This window comes from Octopus bimaculoides, chromosome 21 (assembly GCF_046866305.1).
Source record: "Octopus bimaculoides isolate indiv1 chromosome 21, ASM4686630v1, whole genome shotgun sequence".
Classification (NCBI taxonomy): domain Eukaryota; kingdom Metazoa; phylum Mollusca; class Cephalopoda; order Octopoda; family Octopodidae; genus Octopus; species Octopus bimaculoides.
In genome coordinates, this window is record NC_142948.1 from 15,926,129 (window position 1) to 15,948,619 (window position 22,491).

General features: G+C 34.7%; 1 long non-coding RNA gene across 1 annotated transcript in view; it reads right to left on the minus strand.

Moving 5' to 3' along the window:
* LOC149131497 (uncharacterized) overlaps positions 1 to 22,491 on the minus strand; it is a 206,924-nt gene that overhangs the window by 35,519 nt on the left and 148,914 nt on the right. The window contains exon 4 of the long non-coding RNA XR_016237847.1: positions 22,362 to 22,396. This is a non-coding gene — a long non-coding RNA (uncharacterized LOC149131497). The remainder of the gene's footprint in view (positions 1 to 22,361; positions 22,397 to 22,491) is intronic.

Genomic DNA, 22,491 nt, shown 5'->3' on the forward strand with positions numbered 1-22,491 from the left:
TGTATGTCTTCTCATACATATACTTGTATATCTAAACATGTTTATATATACATAAATGATACATACATACATGCGTTTGTATGTATGTATGTATATATGTATGTATATATGTATGTATGTATGTAGGACTCTTGAATTATGCATATACACTCGCCAAGTATTTTTTCTATCTTTGTTAACACTGCTTACATAGACATATAGACGTATATGAAACATCGCAACTTGCAGTACTGGCTCTGATTGTATAGAAAATCTATAGAGATAAACTTAGAAGTGAGAAAATCATACTGTTAACTCAAAAGAAAGTAAGTATTGACTTGCAAACCCTTAACATATCTGATAGTATGTTACAGTTACAAAACGAAATACTGTGTCCTTGCTAACAATTAATATGTACCTACCAGTTGCCAGGAATGTGTTTAATATGTAAATTGGACTATCCAGTTATGTAACACTACTAAACTTAATGGCTATCTAAATTCCTGCAAACTAAGTCCAAGTAGGACTATGATAGACCTTGATAGAAAAGATTCCAATGTTGACTGTCCTTTCCCATTTCTAACGAACCCAAGACTTCGTTATGCATGTTTTTATTTTACAAAATGGCAGGTTGAGATTTACAGACTCTCTATATATGATTTCCTGACGATGATGCTGATGATAACGACAATGATGATGATGAAGGAGATGATGGTGATGACAATGTTATCGATGTAGATGACAAAGATGATCAAGTTGATAATGATGACAATCATGATGATGAAGTTGATGATGGTGAAAGTAAAGATGATAATGAAGATAACGATGATGATGCTGATGATAACAATGATGATGATGATCATGATAATAATGACTACAATGATGATGGTGATGATGAACTTGATGATGGTGATGATGATGATGATAACGATGACAGAGTTTTAAAAAAGCAAACAATAATTAAATAAGAATTATTACTTTTATCTGTATTTTTGTTTTGGTATGAGCGTATGGGAGTCCATAATTAATGACTTATATTTTTTTATTTTATTTAATTATCTAACACCTTTTTTATATTTCCCCATTTTCCAAAATTATTCAGGTCAAAACATAAAATGGAATATATTTTTTTGTTAACATTGCTTCTGTCATTTAAAAAAAATAATATTGTAGCTTATTTTATTTATTGTTTTTTTTTTTGTCTGAATTATTTTTTAATATTTTTTATCTGAAAATCATTGTCTTCTTAATGTAGCTTGACCCATTTCAGTACAAATTCTCTGAAAATGTGTTGTAATTGTAAATTTTTTTTTTCCTTTTTTTTAATAGTTGTTGGATAAAAGTGGTTAATATTTTTGTATTTTTGTGCTCTTCTTTTCTTCTATTTCTTTGAAAATAACTATTATTGAAGAAAATATTAGAAATCAGGTCATCAAAGAGCACAAATAACTAATTTTAAGCTTGATTTGCATAAGATGTAAAGTCAAAAGAGCAAATAGTAATAATAATAATAATAATAATAATAATAATAATAATAATAATAATAATAATAATAATTATAACAATAAAAACAATAATAATAATAGTAATAATAGTAATAAAAATAGTCATGATCATGATAATGATGATCATCATCATATTAATAACAATGATAATAATAATAACATGAATGATAATAATAATAATAATAATAATAATAATGAATAATATAATATTAATAATGATAATGACATAATATTAATAATAGTAATCATAATAATATGAAAAATCAAAGTAAAAAGTTGATACCAAAAACAGAATTGAAATAAAGAAAATGAAAAAAATATTTTGGCAAAAGAAAAAGTAAATAAAACAACTGGTCAATTTATTGTAGAGATTTCAAAAATTGTTATTTTTCACTATTTGTGTTGGCTTTTCAAAGCCAGTAAATCAATCTGACCATCGATAATAATAATATTGGAGTGACAAATTCGGTTGAGTATTGGACAAAATGCCTTGTAGTATTTAATTAAGATCCTTTACATTTTCTGAGTTCAAATTTTGCCCATGTTAACTTTGGCTTTCAACCTCCTGGGGGTAGGGGCAATAAATTACAGCACTGAGGTTGATATAGAAACATACCCTGAAATTTGAGGCCTTGTGCCGAAACTATAAATCAAAATAATTATCCTGCATACACCTTTGTCTGTCTGTCTGTGTTTGCAAAATTACTGGTCAACACATTTGGCAGAAATATTCATTGGGCGAATGGCTGAAAATGATGAACATCTAGTTTGATTATCTTTAAATAAACAAAAAAATTTTAATTGAACTTAGAAATTTCCCAATAAGCAAATTGTCATATTATTTTGTTCACTTTCTTTTTCATATGAATCGACCCTCGTCTGCATGTGTATAGGTGATGGTGTACCTATGCGTGTAGACATGTGTGCATACATACATACATTCATACATAAATATGTGACTTTGCATGTGTGTGTGTACACTGATGGGTTTGAGGGTTTCGATTATATAAAAGTTGATTTCTTAATTTCACCAGAGTATAAATACCAATAATGATGATACCTAAAAGAAAAAAAAAATTAATTCAGTTCATTTAAGAAGTATGGGTAAGCAACGCATTGTAACCCACGGTATAATTCCTGAAACAATTTATCTGCACACAGGGTATGCATTGCTATTCTGATGCCTTTATTATTATTATTATTATTATTATTATTATTATTATAATATATTATAATATTATTATTATTATTATTATTATTATTATTATTATTATTATTATTATTATTATTATTATTATTATTCTAAGACAGTGAGCTGGCAGAATTGTTGGCATGCCAGGCAAAATGTTTAGCAGTATTTCGTCAAACTTTACATTCAAAGTTCAAATTCTGTTGAGGTCACCCCTTTGTTTTTCATCCTTTCAAAGTCAATGAAATAGATACCAGTTGAACACTGGGGTCAATGTAATCGATTTAACCCTTCCCCAAAATTGCTGGCCTCGTGCCGAAATTTGAAATCATGATCACTATTATTATTATTATTATTATCATTATCATTATTATTATTATTAGCACACCCAGTGAAGTGCTTAACAATATTTCATCTGCCACTGCAATCTGTATTCAAATTCCACTGAGGTCAACTTTGCCCTTCATCCTTTCGGGGTTGATGAATTAAGTACCAGTTGAGTACTGGGGTTGATAGAATAAATTTACCCCTCCCCCAAATTTCTGCCTATAGTAGAAAGGATTATTATTATCGATAATATTAATCCACTTAGTTTTGTTTGTTTTTGTCCGTCACACTTCAAAGTGAGTGGCAAAGCAAGAGAGGAGGACAGAGAGGAAGTAAATGAGAGAGGGGAAGTAAGAGAAAGGGAGAGAAATTGAGAGAGAAAGAGAGAGTGAGAGAGAAAGGGAGAGAGTAAGAGAGAAAGAGAGAGAGTGAGAGTGAAAGAGACGGTGAGTGGTGATGGCATTCGTATTGTGTTTTTAAATGTTTAGCACATCGCAAGAATAGCAGATACATAGATCGAAAGAAAAGTTGATACATAGATACATAAACATATTGTTAAATTAAAATCAGGAGGGAAGAGGGACAAAGAGGAAGTGAAAGAGAAAGAGAAAAAGTGAGAGCAACAGTAAAGGACATAGATTGAAAGAAAAGTGTATACATAGATACATAGACACAACAAATATAGGATGACACTTTCACTTTTCATTACCATACAAGGATAAAATTAACTCGCAAGTGGCTGAGTAATCCACAGACATGCATATCATTAACGTAGTTCTCAGGGAGGCTCAGCCTCACACAGAATATGACAACGCTGGCCCCTTTGAATTGCAGCTCCAACTCATTTTCGACACCTTCAAGGGGTTGGAAGAAAACGAAAAAAGATCCTATATAGGGGCAGGAAAATCTTTTTAGTCGTTAGGGTCACTATGGGTGTTAATCCGGTCCTAAGAGCAGCATTTGTGCGTCTCACAGATGTGGGGGCCAAGCCCCCAGATAAACACAAATGCGCAGGATGTTGTTATGAAACTGAGCATGAGTCAAGGGTGAATACATGATGGAGTGGAAATTATTTCCTCGTAGCCTCTTCACTGCTTATACTAAACACATGACATTTTTGCCTTACAATATGGAACATTTCCTTTTCTTTCACTTAAAAAATGGCATTTAGTAATTAATAGAGGGAAAGTCTTAATGATGAAGTCCAGGGGTTGATTTCTTTGACTAAAGGGTTGTGCTCCAGCATGGCCACCGTCAAATGATTGAAACATGTAAAAGAATAAAAGAATACCAGAAGACCATTCCGTACCACTAAACAAAGAAGATTCTTTGAATATGTGCAATGTATTTTAAGGCGAAATAGTAATTCTGTTTACATTTGCGTAACTGAGATATTTTGGTTAGATTATATAGTTATCAGTTTTACACTTCTTTCTATATTCTATAACTGTCACAATATAGAAACATTTCTCATGGCCCCAGCACACAATTTACAAATGCTTATGTTTTTTATGTATTGCGTAAAAATTTCACAGCTCCAACTAGTTATTATCATTATTATCATCATTATTATTATTATTATTATTATTAACTCAGCTTTTGTTGGATCTCACAGTGTCTTGCATGAATAGCAGGCTTGCTACCTGCAAGCCTATGGTATTATGCTATTCTCTTCAATTATCTAATACTTTCCTGGTGATTTTGGCCATACCAAGAAGGCAAATTTTTGGCAACAGCTCTACTAAGCACTCTATTCCTATTTCTTTTATATTCCCCTCAATACCTTATGATACTGTCCCTAAGGTCCTAAAAATAATTGGCACTATTTTCATACTTTTCATTTTCTATGGTCAAGCTATCTCATATTTAAGAGGATTGTATACATCTAAAGTTTCACCTTCCTTCTTAGCCATTCATGAGTCAAACAGGCATGCATCATCAATCACAGAGCACCTGAGGGTTTACCTTGCCCACCACCACCATCAGGCTTGGGTTGCTGTGCTCAAACATCTGATCCATTTGGATGGGAAAATCCCTTTCAGGATTTTGTAAGTCCCCAACTGTGGTTTTTGTTCATACCATGTTTTGCTTCTCTTTGAAATAGCTCAACACAACAAAATACTACAATGACAAAAGTACGCCCAATACAGAATTAAAACCAACCCCTAAAATATCTAAGTGGAAGAAGATAATGAACAGTATAGAGTCCTAAATTAATAGAAGTGTCCCAAATTCTCAAAGAATTAATCTGGAAGACAGTGACAGTAAAAGCAGCATCAACCCTTACATGATGCCAAATAGTGTTGGACATTTCTACAACAGCTGTGTAAAGATAAACCATCCTTCAGTTCGAAATGCAGATAGAATTTTTGGATGAGGTAATTTTGCAAAATTCAACAGCATTTGCTTTCTTTCTTTTTTTTTTATTTTTTTTTTATTTTTGCCACAGGTGATAATTGAGAAGAGCTGAGAAAGAAAACTTATGTCCCAGCTTATGAGAAAACAGAAGGTTAAATTTCCCTTTACAATAAACACCACCGAACATATCAAGAGAAATTTTTGCAACTGGAAGTAACAAAATTTTTGGTATTATCTGGAGTACTTTTAAAAATGCAACGAAAGCACAGGCTGAAATGGTCAGTCATAATTCTGACTAAACATTTGTGCTCCAGTACACAGATCCAAAAAGCACAAGGGTCACACTAAAAGACATGGGACACGAGGTAATCCCATGTAGTCCCTGGTCAGGGAAGCATCAAAATGGATCTGCAAGTCATAATGACTCACAAAATCCACAAAGCCATACTGGAACAGTGCCCACAGCAAGGTGCTGCGAGAAAGAGCATAAGTTTGATGATACTGGGTATAAAACCAATTTGTCATATCTGTGAGAGTTAAACACACTTTTGAGTTGAATGATAGGAAAAACTAGGAAAGTAAGCAAAAACAGAGAAAGCAAAAATTATGAAAGGCAACAGCAAAGAAAACAACAAACCCCCAGCTGCTAGAGTTTGACCAACCCCAAATCTGCAGGTAGCAAGGGAAATATCTTTAGAACTGAGATCATGAAAAGATGAGGCAAAACCTTATCTTTTAATAATACCAACCTGTCATATCGCAACAACAGATGAAAATTTCAAAATTCTTGGTAAAAATGTGAAGGGAACAACGAAAGAAAAAAATTTACAGGAAAAGAAGCAGTATAAAACAACCAAAATGTGGAAAGGAACAATATTTGTAACTTGTAAACAAATCTATTTTTCTTTTCTTCACAATCCAAGTTATTTTGCTTTTTCAAGTTTTGTAGAAGTTGCATAATTTTTGTAACTTCTCAAGCTTTTGTGGCTAATAAAAAAAAACATTATTGTTGTTGTTGCAGTTGTTGATGTATGTTTTGTTATTGTTATTATTAAAGTGATGAGCTGTCAGAATCATTAACATGTCAGACAAAATGCATAGCAGCATTTCATCTGATTTTACATTCTGAGTTCAAATTCTACTGAGGTTGACTTTGGCTTTTCGTCTTTCCGAGGTCAATGAAATAAGGGCTGGTTGAGCACCGGGAGCAATGTAAATGATTATCGCCCTCCTCCAGGATTATTATATTATTATTATTCAGTAGTCTTATTTTTATCACATGCTTTCACTGTACTACTGAGCGCAGCTCTGTGTGCCTTGAGTATGTGCTGTGGTTTGTTGTGATGCTCTCATTTTTACTGTATTGAAAATGTTATATGTAGGATGTAGTGCCTAGTAGTGATATTTTCTGTATGTTATATACACTTGTTAGTGCTGGTGTTTTTATTATGTATTTATCTGAATTTTATTATTATTATTATTATTCAGTAGTTTTATTTTTATAACGTGCTTTCACTTCACTACCGAGCGCAGCTCTGTGCGCCTTGGGTATGTGTTGTGGTTTGCTGTGGTGCTCTTATGTTTACTGTATTGAAAGTGTTTTGCGTAGAATGTGTGCAGTACCCAGTAGTGCAATTTTCTGTATGTTATATATATTTGTAAGTCCTGGTGTTTTTGTTATTATTATTATTATTATTATTATTGTTATTATTATTATTATTATTTTTATTAATAGTAATGCTTCAAGAAATCCCTTAATCCTTCACCATGTCCTTGGAGGACAAAGCTGCAAAAGATATGAATAGTTATATATCATTAATATAACATATGTCTATGTTATATCACACACAGCATATGGTTTTTATGTATGTTATACAACATGTCGTAAGCATATGTGAGGAACTGGTTGTAGATGATAGATATCTGAGATATAACTATACTGTAGAAAATTTGTCATGTCTTCTATTATAATTTCATCAATATGTAGGAAGAATTGTAAGAATATAAATCAGAAAAAGACAAATACTTAGTTTTATCAACCACTGGAAGATAGAAAAGCAAACTTTACCTCAGCAGGATTTGAACACAAAATATAAAAGTTTATAAGTAAATTTTGTCCATCTAACATCGATAAGGTTTGAAATGATATATATTAAGTGAGACTGTTGAAATATTAGCTTTAAGCATAAAAGGAAACAAACAGGTTTCTAAACAAATTTATGAAAATAAAGCTGAACTACACCAGCATTAAAATACACTCAGCACATTGATGATGATGATGATGATGATGATGATGGTGGTGGAGGTGGCGGCAGCTAAGTAAATGCTCAAATTCTTTCTTTCACATGACCAAACTGATTATCACTAAATGTAAATGATAGCAACTCTCCTTAGAATACAAAGACTCGCCACTTCTTATTTGCTATCCACACCTGATCTCATTCTTCTATGATACTTTCTCTTGCTGCCTACTTACATGTCTTTTAGTATTTCAAGACAGTCACAAGCACAAGCACAAACACACACACACACACACATACATGTGTCCAATGCATAAAGTTTGGAGTCGAAATGATGAAAGACAAAGGTTAGAGTCAATATATCCGAATAATTTTTTTCTTCACAGCGCATTCAATTTTTTTTTTACCGTTGCTTTTTCTAATTCTGTTTTATTTTTTGTTTGGTTTTGCCAATAAATTTTGTTCAAGATTTACAATACTGCTGACACAGATCAAAACCTCAGATTACATGGACAGTGGATCTATTATAGTGTAGTTATAGGTAAATACAGTATAAACTATATCATACTGTTTCTTTTCCATTGTTTAGTTTAGTGATTGAGTTGTCTCAAAAAAAAACATAAATATTTACTCTAGACACCTGAGATGGTTTTCAATCTCTGGTAGCCATGGATAACTTAAATTCTTCCATTCTTTCAATGGTTTCAGTCATTAGACTGCAGCCATGCCGAAGATCTGACTTTAAAGGTTTTAGCCAATCACATCGATTCCAATACTTATTTCAGTTTCGTACAAATTTTAACATTCTCTGCTTAACAAATAGCTTGGTAATCTTTGCTATAAAGGAAACATGGTACCAGTTTATTCTGGTAAATATTCTTTTCTACTCTAGGCACAAGGCCCGAAATTTTGGTGCAGGGGTCCAGTCAAGTAGATCAACCCCAGTATGCAACTGATACTTAATTTATCAACCTTGAAAGGATGAAAGGCAAAGTTGACCTTGGTGGAATTTGAACTCAGAACGTAAAGACAGACGAAATGACACTTAGCATTTTGCCCGGTATGCTAACGTTTCTGCCAGCTCACCGACTAATTATGGTAAATATTGACACGGACACAAATACTGGATTCAAGTTTTTCCACAAGGCCAGCAATTTCAGGGGAGGGGATAAGTCAATTACACTGACCCCAGTATTCAGCTGGTACTTATTTTATCGACCCCGAAAGAAACACAGGCAAAGTTAACCTTGTTGGAATTTGAACTCAGAATGTAAACACAGACAAAATGTTGCTAAGCATTTTGCTGTGTGCTAATGATTCTGTCAGTTCACCACCTTATTTTTAAATAGTTTGACCATTTAAAGATTTTCTCTGCTATATTGGTCAGATATTGAACTTGTGCCACACACATATTACATACCATCACCACAACTGGTTCATCCAGCCAACGAGTAATCCAAGCAAAAACAAATATTAACATACACACATGTATAGTGTTTTCATACCATCATCATCATCATCATTTAGCATCCACTGCTGGCATGGAGCTGACCAGCTGGAGAGCTGTCCAGATTTCAAACTGTCTGTAGTGGAATGGTTTCTGCAGCTGGATTCTCTTCCTAATGCCAACCACTTTACAGAGTGTGTTGGGTGCTTCTTATGTGTCACCAGCACAAATGCATTTACACAGCACTGGCATGAATGCATGTCACATGGCACCTGTAAAAGACAAGCTTGTATGTATGGATGGCAGTGATTTTACTTGGCCTGACATATCTTCTCAAGTACGTCTTGTAATGCAGCTGGACACATTATCAGTAATGTTTGCTGGTGTAATTGTCTGATTAAGATCTTTTGACAATTGGGCATCCTTACTTAGACATCCCAGCTAATCTTGATCAACTCCCATCTTGTATTCAGTTAACACTACTTCAGGTAGCTCATCCCACTTCAGGGTTCCCACCTGATCCATAAGCACAATAGCCAACTTGTTGGCCCACACACTAATCAGTCTTGTAATGCCCAGCATGTTATAGACTCTGCAGAGTGGCTTGTCTATAACCCTTCTGCATCCTACTTTGATAAGATCACACCTTATAAGGACCGTCTGAATATTATTTGGTCTTTTCTTTCTTTGAGTTATTTTGATAAAATTTGCATTCCTGAACATTTGAGATTTTTCTGGGAGAGGCAGTTAGAACTGTTCTAGATTATTGTAATTTTAGTATATCATTTCTGTACATCTAATAAACTGACCAGCCAACTTTTGTTATTCCAGATTCAAGGAGACAACTTTAACAGCACTTTGAACACACCCTAGTAAACACTGCTTCTCACAACCTGCTATGAGGTCCACACCAGAAGTTTTGAAACTTTTCTAAGAAAGGCAGATACCATTGTCCTACATTATTGTAATTTTAGTATATTATTACAATACATCTAATAAGCTGACCTGCCTACTTTTGTTATTCTGCATTGACCAAAAAAATAATGAAATGAGAGACACTGTCAAAGGCTTTCTCCATGTCAACTAAAGCCAAGTACAGAGGTTTATTTTTGGCTAAATATTTCTCCTGCAGTTACCAAACAAGGAATATAGTGTCAGCCTGGCACAAATCTGAACTGCATCTCATCCACACTAACTCTCTTCTTAATTAATTGAACAATGACTCTTTCTGTGACTTTCATCACCTGGTCCAGCAATTTAATGCTTCTGTAATTATTTTTGTCTAACACATCACCTTTGGCTTTGTAGCAGTTGACTATAATGCTGTAACACCAACCGTTGGGTATGACTTCCTTGTAGACAATCTGATTAACTATGTGGGTGACAGGATATGTCCTACTTTACCAGATATTTTAAGCATCTCAGCAGTGATTTCTGATGGACCAGGGACTTTCTCTGGCTTCACATCTTTACGTATATGTTATGTTTTGTGTTTGTGTTTGTGTGTGTGTGTGTGTGTGTGTGTGCGTGTGTTTCCCTGTATATTTTTCAGCACAGACTTTAAAAAAAGACTTTCACTTTGAACAGTTTGTGAAGATATGCTGCCTGATGATTAGCCAATATTTTTACCAGCAGTGTTGTGGTGAGTAACAACCTAGTATTCACATAGCAACTCAGCCTGCAAGAATGACAGCCTATTTTCATCATATCAGGGTTGTGAACCAGAAGTAATGTTAGAGCACCTGAAGAGATGCTTAGCAGGATTTGTCACTCCTCTCTGCTTTCTGAATTCTTGTGTGGCAGGTTCAATCTGTCATCCAGTTTAATAACATTATCTGGTCCTTGAGTGCCTTTAGATGTTTTTCTCTGTGCCTATGGATGATGGTAATCTATGCTGTACAGTAAGAATGCAAACTGACAAACTGAGTGACATGGCAAATTAAAATGTCCACTAATAGCATGGAAAATTTTTCAAAATTTTCCAGTGTTCTTTGTTGATTATCTCCACTTTTTGACCAATGCCAGGTCCTTGAGTGCTTTAGGAAAGTTCGTTCTGTTGAAAGCATTCAGGCAAAGCAAGGCCTTTAGTTTCAAGGTAAATTCTCTTATTTTCACCATCGTTGGAGGTCTTGGAAAAATAAAATGTTGCAAATACAACCATTCCTTTCAAGTTTAATGGGAAGAGACCACATGTTGTGATCGTAAATGGCAACATAAAGGCATAAAGATTACAGGAAGGAGGATACATTGCCTGGAAATAAGATGAAGTTGTCAAAGCTGGAACACTTGATAAATAGGTCATCTCGGTTTGAGCTGACCTGGAGACAAACAACAACTTTTACACATGGCATATGAACAATTATTGTAATTAGTCATTAGTCAGGTATCCTATACATTATACACCATATTTTAATCCAAATGATTTAGTTGTATTTTCTTGGTAACTCTCCTAATGTTACATATCTCATTAAAAGCTATTTGAAGGTGCTCCTGGCAATAATCACTAACAATTGTCCATCTTTTACATCTCTGGCCAAGCCTACTGTCAATTATTCTACAAGAAGATCAGCATGAACAAAATCTTTCTTTCCACTTCTTCTCTTTTCATAAATACAGTTCAAAAAGTTGCTCTTTTCTTATAGATTTTTTCTTTTCTTTTCTATCATTTTTTTTTTTTGTTACCTCTTTGCATTTTCCTTGAAAATGCTCATTATATTCACAGTCCCAAAGTTGGAAAGAATTAGTTTGCTACGAGGAAATTTTCTATATTAAATAGGATCCTTCATGCAAGTGAAATATAAAAAGTTGGTTCAGAATGCTTTGCCACACATCATTTCTGAAGATTTGCAAAAAAAAAAGAAAAATTATCTGAGCCAGGACTAATTCAAGCCACTTTATTTGGTCATATTAAGTTGCACATATTAAGTTGCATGTATTAATTTGCACATATTTAGTCGCAGATATTAAGAAAGTTTTTCTCACCTGGGCTTCCCTAGCTTAAAAGAAAGACAAGACTAGTATATCTGAGAGAAACAGCCAAATTCAAGGATTACTATTAGAATTAACAATATTAGACTCAAAAAAGGCTGCAAGCTGGCAGAATTGCTAGCACACATTTATTTGTTTCAATTTTTTGTTTATCTTTTATTTGTTTTAGCTATTTAATTGCAACCATACTGGGGCACTGTGACCTTGTAGGGTTTTTGCTGAACAACTCAACCGCAAGACTTATGTTCTTTTTTTTGGCCAGACCATTAATTTACGGCGAAGTAAATATACTAACACTGGTTGTCATGCACTGGTAGAGCAGACAAACACAGGTATGTATATACATACAGCTGAAATTGCAAGGATAAATTGGATCTCGACTGAAGAAAGAAAACTCCGAATGACCTGTCTGTGTTTTTTTTTTGTATCGTCTATCTGTATGTTTTGTCCCTTTCTTGTATCACCTGACTGTCTGGATGTTTTGAGTTCTTGTCCAATTCTGTATCATTTATATTCACACACACACACACATATATATATATATATATATATATATTAATTTATGTATATATTAATATTATCTCGGTTTAAAAAAACTTTGACAATGTAAATATGTAAATAGTTACCATCATGGGTAGCAAAAATCACACAAAAAAAAACAGGATATCACACCCGTTTTATAGGTAGAAATACCAAGTCAAAGTGATGTAATTTGAGTAGATATGAAGAATAATAATAAATGGAGCAAAAGACGTATAAACAAAAGTTCCTTTAATTCCTACATATGTTTCAAAATATATGTGCACTCTACTCCAAAGAAGTAAGAGGTGCTGGAATTGCACATCTTACTTCTTTGGAGTAGAGTGCACATATATTTTGAAACATATGTAGGAATTAAAGGAACTTTTGTTTATACGTGATTTGCTCCATTTATTATTATTCTTCATATATATATATATACACATATATATTAATATATATATATGCACACATATATATACAATGGGCTTCTTTCAGTTTCTGTCTACCAAACATACTCACATGGCTTTGGTCGACTTGAGGCTTTATTAGTAGACATTTGCTCAAGGTGCCATGCAGTGGGACTGAACCTGGAACTATATGGTTGGGAAGCAAACTTCTTACCACACAGCCATGCTTGTGTTCAGAGTAAAAACAAGATGTTTTTCTCTATGCCTATCCTATGGGTGGTGGTAATCTGTGTTGTACAGTAAGAATGCAAACTGACAAACTCAGTGACCTGGCAAATTAAAATGTCCATAAATGGCATGGAAAAATTTTAATTTTCCATTGTTCTTTGTTGATTATCTCCCCTTTTTGACCAATGCCAGCTGATCACCATATGCTTCTCTTTGCAGCCTCAACACCTTGATTCTTACACATCTCTCTCTCTCTCTCTCTCTCTCTCACTCACTCATCCTCTCCCTCTTTACTCTGCCTCCTCTTTTGATATACATGTTTATAAATATACAGGAATGGTGGTGCAAACAGGAAGAACAAGTCTCAAAATACGAGAATATATATATATATTTCTTAATATTTAGTGGAATCAACAGAGTGACTCATGATCCGAGTTTCATGCATTGGCACTTATCAATGTTTGATAAGCATCAATTCATAAAACTCTCGGACCTTGAGTCATTCTGTTGCTTCAGTTAAATACTAATAAATAAATAAATAAATAAATAAATAAATAAATAAATATATATATATATATATATATATATATACTAGCAGTTAAGACCGGTTTTACTTGGTTGGTTTGGATGTAAAACCTGCTCTGTGTAAGCATTTGATTTATTTGGGCACGCTTACATTAAAAAACAATTTTAGAATGACTTTTTTCTATCAAAATGCTAAAAATAACTGACCAACAAAAAAAAAACACAACCAAGATGCAACCAAAACAAAAAATAAACCCAAATACTAACTGAACAAAGATGCAAAACAACAGAAACAAGCATAAAAAATAAAACAAAAATTACAAGAGATAAAAAAATAGGTAAAAAATCTTTTAAATCTTCAAAGGTCAAAAACAGCAAAAAAATAATAACTGAAAAACATTAAATACCTCAACCTCAATGTGAAATATTACACAAAATTTAAAAACCAAAAGAAAAAACCCCATCTGAAATTGAAAAACAAATATCTGAAACACTACAAAAAAAAAAAAGACATCACCCCTTCCTTCCTTAATCATCTATCACCCATTCGTTCTCATTCAAAATCCACTGTAAATTTTACACTGTGGGGTGACCATAGCTGGGAGCAGCAGTCCAGTGAAACATTAGGGTCAATGTAATTAATTAGTTCCCTACCCCCAAATTTCAGGCCTTGTGTCTTTAGTAGAATGGATTATTATTATTGTTGTTGTTGTTGTTGTTGTTGTTGTTGTTGTTGTTGTTGTTGTTGTTGTTGTTGTTGTTGTTGTTATTATTATTATTATTATTAAGGCAATGAGCTGGCAGAATTGTTAGCATGCTGGATGAAATGCTTAGTGATATTTTGTTCGTCTTTACATTCTGAGTTCAAATTCCAATAAGGCCGACTTTGCCTTTCTTCCTTTTGGGATCGATAAATTGAATACCAATGAAACACTGGGGTCAATGTAATCGACTAGTCCCCTCCCCCAAAACTTCAGGCCTTGTGACTTTAGTAGAAACAATTATTATTATTATGATTATTATTATTACTAAACATCCATTTCCCATTCTAGCATCAGTTGCATAATCTGACAGGGGCAAGCCAGCAGAAAAGCTACTCAGGCTCCATGTCTGGTTCAGCATGGTTTCTATGGCTGAATGCCCTTCCTCATGCCAACCACTTTACAGAGTGTACAGGGTGCATTTACGTGGCACCAGGTCAGGTGCTTTTTTTACATGGCACTAGCACCCATGGATCTGTGAGATCAGGTTCTCTCTATTAATCCTCATTCTTTTACTGTTGTTGTCCCTTACCCTTGTAAGAAGAGTATCCACTCTCATGGTATCTTTCTCCAAACATCTATCACATAGAAGAACTTTCTTCCTTCTTCCTGTTTCCATGACAACCCTTTTGATATCAGCCTGAATGCCACTGCTCCCTTGTTATATGATATAAACTTCTTGCTTTAATTAATCTTAATTAAAGCCTTCCTTAAAATGTTTGTGTTAATTTATGCTTTAAATATCAGCTGAATAATTAAGAGATCCTTTAACTAACTTTTACATTACTTTAAAAACTACTTGAACCAAAACAATGTATTTCAATTGAAATATGGTGGCAAAAGAGTTATAATCTTATATTTTGTTTTTTTTTTATGAGTTTCAAGGCATCTTTTCAGTAGGTTTATAATATTGTTTTACTCTATTTTACTTTACCTTTTTTTTAAACTCCCAACATACTATGTAGTTATTACTTTAGGCCTGTTTTATTGTTGATTGCGAATTTTAAGAGCTGTGTCACAATATGTAATTATATGAGAGAATACCATAATGTAATTCAACAAGTGGTTCACATGATGTGAATTGTACAATTCATTGAAAAAAAGAACGTCAGCACAATGTAACTATGCAACAGAATCATACAAAACCAACTTTAAATCATGTTAAACAATGTTATTTCAGAAATGTGTCACTGGGGATGAATTATATAACAGAATCTCATTATGTGATGTCATAGCCAAGCTACAAGATTCCAGAATTATTCCTTCATCCTTTCCTGCCTGTTTTTCATGCTGGCTTGGCTTTGATGGCTTGGGAGGAACTGCCAAGATCAGGCACCGCACTAAGTTCCATAGTCTATTTTGGCTTCGTTTCTACAACTGGGTGCCAACCACTTTACAGAGGGTACTGATTGCTTTAACTTGGTTGCTACGGATGGATGCTCTTCCTATTGCCAACCACTTTACAGAGGGTACTGGGTGCTTTAACTTGGTTGCTACGGATGGATGCCCTTCCTAATGCCAACCACTTTACAGAGAGTACTGGGTGCTCTTTACATGACACCAGCTGCAACAAGTTTAGAACACAATTTAAATTCTACAACCATGACACATCATCATGTAACATCTGTTTTCTATACTGACAGGGGCTGGACAAACTGCAGGCCTATATCCAGCTCTAGTATTATTAGGTTTGACATAGTTTCTATGGCTGAATAACATTATGAAGTATAAACCAAAATTGTGTTACAAGCTTTAGTGCTATAACACATCACGCACTGTAAGGCCACAACAGTAAAACAATGTAATTCTAGAATTATTCACAGTCTTTTAACTCTTTTATTTTTTTAGTGATTTCTGTCATTTTATCGACATCTTACTTGCCAAGCTGCTCCTGCTAAATTGCAGGACATAAATAAATAAATATATAAATAGATAAACCTAAATAAAAACTTGAACATAGCCACTCAGCCACTCATACAAAGATGCACACACATACATGCATATACATACATATATATATGTATATATGTATATATATATATAAATATATATATGTGTGTGTGTATACGTATAGGTACAAACACGGCTGCATGGTAAGAAGTTTGCTTCCCAACCACTTGGGTCCAGATTCAGTTCTACTATGTGGCACCTTGGGAAAGTGTTTTCTACTAAAGCCTCAGGCCAACCAAATCTTTGAAAGTGGATTTAGTAGAAGCCTTTTGCATATAACTGGGCTGTTATCTAACCCCGAGTATGAAACCAATTGGTAAGATTGGTCATAATGTATACATAATACGGTACACTTTGATTAATATATATATATATATATATATATATATATATATATATATATATATATATATATATATATATATATATATAAAGGGCATTAACTGTGTATTAATACCTCACGCTATCGAGGGACTAAATAAGTAAAAAAACTACCAAAAATAAGTAACATATTTACCGAAAGGGAGGGAATGCAACTTTTCAAATTTTATCTCTTAAAAACATTTAACTCAACGGTAGACCACCGAGATGCAACTGGATAAATTCAAATCTCTTTCAGGGATATTTAATTGTGAACAAAAGTCATCGTTACTGTGATGGCTACATCGTGGTAGGTTGATTCTTATTTATTTTTATATATCTTGACCATACGTGTACTGATGAACAAAAGAATACAGGTTACTTCACAGTTTTTTCTGCATTTGATTGAGAAACCAGTGGTCTACCGTTGAGTTAAATGTTTTTAAGAGATAAAATTTGAAAAGTTGCATTCCCTCACTGTCGGTAAATATGTTACTTATTTTTGGTAGTTTTTTTACTTATTTAGTCCCTCGATAGCGTGAGGTATTAATACACAGTTAATGCCCTTTATATATATTTAAATATATCTATGGAGAAACGATGAATCTTTTCATTACGCAATTTTTCGTTATGAGGTTTTTTCAAGCTGGCTACTTGATAAATTCTTATAAAGAATTTACCCTATATTAGTGTGTGTGTGTGTGTGTGTGTGTGTGTGTGTGTGTGCGCGCGTGTGTGTGTGTGTGTGTGTGGAGGTGCATGGCTTAGTGGTTAGGGTGTCAGCACCATGATGATTGTGGTCTTGATTCCTGGCCCGGCCGATGTGTTGTGTTCTTGAGCAAAACACTTCATATCATGTTGTTCCAGTCCACTCAGCTGGCAGAAATGAGTAACGCTGTGATGGACTGGTGTCCCATCTAGCTGGAGAACGCATATGCCATTGAAACTAGGAAACCGGGCTCATGAACCTGGCTAGGCTTTAAAAGAGTGCATTTATTTATTATTATATGCCTATATACATATATATACCTGTTCATATATATACTTGTTGATTCACAAAGAATACGTATGTAAAGAGTATTATTCAATGAAGCCTTGTAATTCCTGTACTCCTAGTTACTCCAAGTTACCCATTTCTGAATATGCAGTGGGTAATCTGTGCCTGTTTAGCCTTGAAATATCAGTTCCTTGAATATATTTTGAAATATTATATGAAAGTTATGAAGAAAACACATACACAAAATGCATGCACGTTTGTACATCGTTTTGTAAATATTACTTCAAAATATATAAACAACAACATAATTTCGTGAGAAAAATCATTAGTGAAACTCTGCTTGTATGAAGCATAAAACATTTGAAGTATTCCCATGAAAGCCAGAAATGAAATGAAAAATATGAACTTGAAAGAGTTATTTTTGCACATGTCACTTGCAAGGTATATTTTTTTTTCCAAAAACAGAAAAATATCAAAATAATCATTTTCTTCATAACATTCATGTAATATTTCAAAATGTATTCAAACAACAGATTTTTCAAAGGAAAACAGTCTCAAATTACCAAATGAGTGATCAGAAATCTGTAACCCAGAATATATATGTATGCATACATATATACATATATACATATATATATATATATATATATATATACTAGACTACCCATGGCCCATAGGGTCACTGGGTAAGTCTGAGTTTCCCTACAATGGAGTTTTGTTTCATGGGTTTTTTTTCTCTTTTCCAGATTATTTCACGTTTTCAACAAATGTGACATCGAAATCACATGTAAACGGCTCCTTTCCCCAGAAAAGGAAAGATTTGGCTGTTACATGGTCTTTTATTGCAAATAGCTGTTACGTGGTAGCAGGGCGTGCTAGAAATATCAGCCAAATCTTTGGAGGTGAGATACGTTGAATGCACTTGGAAAAACCTATGAAAGTAAATTATTTCACACTGAGGTTAAAAACAGATCTTTTACTAGATATTTACCATATTTTTAAAGTCATTTTCAGTTTAAAATATTTTTTGAATATGCCAAAATATTGAAGGCCTGACTGTGTGGTAAGAAGATTGCTTCCCAACCACATGGTCCATGGTTCAGTCCCACTGCATGGTACCTTGGGCAAGTGCTTTCTACTATAGCCTTGGACTGACCAAAGCCTTGAATGGATATGGAATATGAAAACTGAAAGAAGCCCATCATATATATGTATATATACATATCTAAGTGTGTGTGTATGATTTTGTGTCTGTTTGTCCTCACCACCACAACTTGACAACTGGTGTTGGTGTGTTTAGGCCCCCATAACTTAGCAGTTCGGGAAAACAGTCCAATAGTGGTAGATTTTAAAAAAAAAATTTAGTACTGCAATCAGTTCATTTGACTAAAATTTCTTCAAAGCAGTGCCCCAGCATGGCCACGATCTAATGACTGAAACAAAAAGAAGTAAAAGATATATATATATATACTAGTGTGAACGTTCTCTCTTTATGACAGCATATTTTACTTTGATTTTGATATCATTGTATCATATATTCCTATAGTGTATATGTTTAAGTAATAGATATGGCATGCATATAAGAAGAGTGCTAGCAAGATATGCAGCTTGAAGTAAGCACAAATATCAGTAGTGGAAAACATGAAATAAAGCTATAGGATGAAATGCAATTATATTAAAAGAATGTGCGTTTATAGAGCAATGAAAAATTACTGCCTTAATATGGCGAATAAATATTAATGTTTATATGTATATATATATATATATATATATATATATATATATATATATATGTATGTATGTATGTGTATATGTATGTATTCTTTTATTTTTTTTAGTCATTTCACTGCAGCCATGCTGGAGCACCGCCTTTAGTCAAACAAAGCTGCAAAGACATCACAAAAACTGTTACTCAGAGTTTCATGTTCCTGTTCGTTAGACATATATATATATATATATATACAAGAAATGAGGGCAGGGAATCGTCAATTATTAATAGAATTCATCATCATCATCATCATCGTTTAACGTCCGCTTTCCATGCTAGCATGGGTTGGACGATTTGACTGAGGACTGGTGAAACCGGATGGCAACACCAGGCTCCAGTCTGATTTGGCAGAGTTTCTACAGCTGGATGCCCTTCCTAACGCCAACCACTCAGAGAGTGTAGTGGGTGCTTTTACGTGTCACCCGCACGAAAACGGCCACGCTCGAAATGGTGTCTTTTATGTGCCACCCGCACAAGCCAGTCCAGGGGCACTGGCAACGATCTCGCTCGAAAATCCTACAGGAGCCAGTCAGGCGGTACTGGCAACGGCCACGCTCAAAATGGTGCATCTCATGTGCCACCCGCACAAGAACCAGTCCAGGGGCACTGGCAACGATCTTACTTGGCTTGCCGGGTCTTCTCACGCACAGCCCATTTCCAAAGGTCTCGGTCCGTAGTCATCGCCTCGGTGAGGCCCAATGTACGAAGGTCTTGCCTCACCACCTCAGCCCAGGTCTTCCTGGGCCTACCTCTTCCACGGGTTCCCTCAACTGTTAGGGTGTGGCACTTTTTCACGCAGCTATCCTCCTCCATTCTCACCACATGTCCATACCAGCGCAATCGTCTCTCTTGCACGCCACAACTGATGCTTCTAATGTTCAGCTTTTCTCTCAAGATACTTACACTCTGACGGGTATTCACATTGACATTACACATCCAACGGAGCATACTGGCTTCATTCCTTGCGAGCTTACGTATGTCCTCAGCAGTTACAGCCCATGTTTCACTGCCATGTAGCATGGTTGTTCGTACGCATGCGTCATACAGTCTGCCTTTTACTCTGAGTGAGAGTCCCTTTGTCGCCAGCAGGGGTAAGAGCTCTCTAAACTTTGCCCAGGCTATTCTTATTCTAGCAGCTACACTTTCAGCGCACCCACCCCCACTACTAACTTGGTCGCCCAGATAGCGGAAGCTATCGACTACCTCTAGTTTTTCACCCTGGAATGAGATAGAAGTTGTTTCCTGTTTGTTTGCAGTCTTTATTGCACCTGAACATCTGCCACAAACAAAAACTAACTTGCTAGTTAACCTGCCTTTGATGTTGCTGCACCTCTTATGTGTCCATAGCTTGCACCGGGTACATCTTATAGAGTTACTACCTACTCCTTTTCTACATACTGAGCAGGGCCATCTACCTGAAGGGGTTTGTGTTTTATCTACCTTCCTACTTATTAGGATTTTGGTTTTAGCTAGGTTGACTCTAAGGCCCTTCAGTTCTAGACCTTGCTTCCACACCTGAAACTTCTCCTCTAGTTCTGATAGTGACTCCGCAATTAGGGCAAGGTCATCAGCATAGAGGAGCTCCCAGGGGCAACCTGTCTTGAACTCCTCTGTGGAGGCTGAGGACGGAACCTTGGTGGACCCCTACCTCTACCCGGAATTCATTGCTGTACTCATTTCCAACCCTCACCTTACTGGCCGCATCTCTGTACATGGCTCGCACAGCTCTCACTAGCCATTCTTCTATCCCAAGTTTCCTCATTGACCACCAGATAAGGGATCGGGGGACCCTGTCAAAGGCTTTCTCCATGTCAACGAAAGCCAGGTACAGAGGTTTATCCTTGGCTAGGTATTTTTAACATCCCTTATATTTATGATGATATATATATATATATACATATATATATATATATGTGTGTGTGTATGTGTGTGTGTGTGTGTGTATGTATGTGTATCATGATGCTAGCATGAGTGGGACGGTACCACAAGTGCTAGCCAGGCCGAAGCCTGCACCAGACTTCTGTGACTCTTTTGGCAGGATTTTTACAGATGGATGCCATTCCTAATACCAACCACTCAGCAGAGTGGACTTAGTGCATTTTAGGTGACACAAGCATAGTTGAGGTCAGTTTTGGCAAAGTTTTTACAGCTGGATGCCCTTCCGAACACCGACCATTTTACAGTGTGAACTGAGTGTTTTAAGTAGCACCTGCACAGTCACAAATACACACGCACACACCAGCTATACTTCAACACGTTTTTAATACAGCTAATATTTATTACTAAACTCAATATCATCGTAAATACTGTTACCCTATCTACATTTATGTATAGTGAAAAATTAACATTCACACTATTGTCACCCTTTTGATGCAAACCTAATAAGAGAAGTGTATTGTTTGCTTATATATAGCATGCAAATATATAATCGAATATTGTTACATACAAAATGAAGGTTAAATGTGAAGCAAGGTAATCTTAGTATTACTTCTGTTGAAAAGAAAAATACTGAAAGTATATTTACTATTGTTAAAGCAATGAAATATTAATTCTTTGTAGAATGCAAACATAGCATACAACAGTTGAAAATGTAAAGTTTAAAGAGGACAACTATAGGATGAAATATGGCAAAGTAGTTGTCGACAAAATGTGCATTTGATATTAAAAAAATAATAAGATTAGCAGAATTGTCAGCATGCCATCTTTACATTCTGAGTTCAGATGCTGCCAAAGTCAACTTTGCCATTTATCCTTTCACATTCAATAAAATAAGTACCAGTTGAATGCCGGGGTCAATGTAAGTGACTTACCCCTTTAACTGAAATTGCTGGCCTTGTACCAAAATCTGAAATTAATATAAAAAAATTATGATGTCTAAATGAAGAATATAAATTGATAAAAAGATAGCGAAATGTAAGCTGTATCAATAAGAGTGAATCC